Here is a 2,307-nt window from a genome sequence, read left to right as displayed (position 1 = left end):
TAAAGGTTATTCCTCTCAACAGAGATATGAAAGAACTCATTTGCTGGAAAATCATAGATGGAATGTTAATAGACATGTCCAATCTCAAATAATAGAAGAATCTAACACTTATTATGACACGAATTGGGTCTAAAACTCATTGTTTCATTTGCAGAATGGAACCCCCTTGGGTAACTAAGGGTAGAGGCAGAGGCAGAGGAAGATCATCCTCAGTAGTCTCATCAAGATCGTCATACGGATCTTCTTCATCATCCAGCACTCCTATTATACAAAGAGGAGGAATGAGTTTAGTTAAACTAAATTCAAAGGCGCAAGAAAAACCTTCTTCGTCTATACACTTGGAAGATATTCCAGAAAGCGACCCATTATATGCTAAATTACAAGAGTATATAAATCAAAAGCAAAGTAATACTTTTGCTGCAATAGCCAAAGATGATACTATTGATGATATGAAAACCTACGAAAAGGTGGAAAAAAGAGAAATGATATTTCTCCTAGAAAATTCTGATATACAGAGAAGAGAAGAACCTTGGAAGATATTCCAGAGGTACTTACTTAATGGATTATTCTTCCCAGGTGAGTCATACAAAACTCGGAAGTATTATGAAACTTTACTTATAAGCTCAGGTGTGGAATTCCAACACTTTGCAGGATACAATACAGCTGAGAATGTTTATAACTTCTCTAAAATGATTATAAAACACGTCATTCATATTGAAGATTGGGTATTTCCTCAATGACTGAAAGACAGATAAGTCTTAATGGTGTCGAAATGAGTTTCACATACTGGGATTATATCCAAGCCTTCGACAAAGTCCTCTGTTATAACAATGAGAGACATAAACATACTTGGTTCATAAAGGTATGTGCAAAAATATTTGCTAGTCCTATACCTAATTGGTTTTTAAACTGGTGGTCATACCACGGGCCGACAATAAAAATATTGCCTGAACCATTCCTCAAATTATACAAAGAATGGGTGAAAATTTCCCCAGATCTCAACAGATTATATCAGCAAGATCACATTTCGTATCTACCGCAGATTGAACAAATATGTTTCTTTATAGAATTCTCTGTTCCATGGATCCACAAATGGGTTCCAGAAGTAGATTTTACAGAAGAACAAATCCCATGTTTATATCGATCTTATTATAATAATTTCTGGGATAAATTAATGAAAAAGGATCCACAGACAAAGTCAATCTATGGACAAGAACTATTGGATCAAATTACAGCAACGATTAAAGAATATAAATCGACTCCTAATAAAGGAATCGTAATTGATGAATCAGTCACGGTTAAACACATGGCTCGAAGGATTTCGAATCACGATGAAGAGGAGCAAAATAAGATGATTCTGGACTACCTAGAAGAGGTTAAAAAGAGTCTTCTTTCAAATTTAAATCAATATGCAAAATCAGATTCTTCAATGAGAAGTGAGGCTAGTGAAGATATGCATGAAGCCCAACAAATTGAAGATGAGGATCCAGCAGATACGCTGAAAAGAGCGGAAGAGCTTTTGGCAAAATTAAAGGACAAAGCTTAGATGCAAGCATTACCAGTGGATGAACTGTTCAAGATAAGCACTACCAACAGTAGATATACTGTTTAGGCCCCACATATGGGGACTCTTTTTTACTATTCTAATGCCTTTTTCTATCTATAAATAAGGGCATTTTTATTTTGTAAGAAGCAGGTTTAGAAACCAACTTCTCTCTACTTTCTTTCTCTCTCTCTCTTGTAAGTTTTTAAGTTTTTGCTGCAAGTTTGCCGGACTTTGGCCGGAAAAATAAAAGTCTCCGTTTGTTCTAAAGGTATTTCTTCTTACTACTGTACTACTTCTCTTTGTTAAGCCGATGATCGGCTAAATATTATATCTATGCCGGATAACTAACTTCAATTATATATCTACCATGAAAGATCTACGCTTTATCTAAATATGCATAAATTCTTATAACTTTCTTGACTTGGTTCCGAGATGGTGGTACAGTCAAAATCAATACAACAAGTTAATGGCTTTGTCTTAGTGACTCCGTCTAGTCAGCCGTGGTCTTAGCCCGCAAAAGAAGTTAAAAGGGCGCTTCATACCCGGTTAGAACTACTAGACACATGGGCTCATTAACAATACGTATTTGATTTTCGACAGACCCTTTGCTTGGGTAAAAGATTTGTTTCTTCCATACAGTCATTAAAATTATATGAATTTAAATATATTTCTTTTCGAATTATTTTCGGATGTTGACAAGCTAGATGAAAGATGACCGCGTGGACTACCGCCCGTCATCAGAGATCCTGTAAGTTGGTATC

The sequence above is a fragment of the Solanum tuberosum genome, unplaced genomic scaffold (assembly GCF_000226075.1).
Source record: "Solanum tuberosum cultivar DM 1-3 516 R44 unplaced genomic scaffold, SolTub_3.0 scf00068, whole genome shotgun sequence".
Taxonomy (NCBI): domain Eukaryota; kingdom Viridiplantae; phylum Streptophyta; class Magnoliopsida; order Solanales; family Solanaceae; genus Solanum; species Solanum tuberosum.
Note: the sequence above shows the minus strand (reverse complement) of the source record.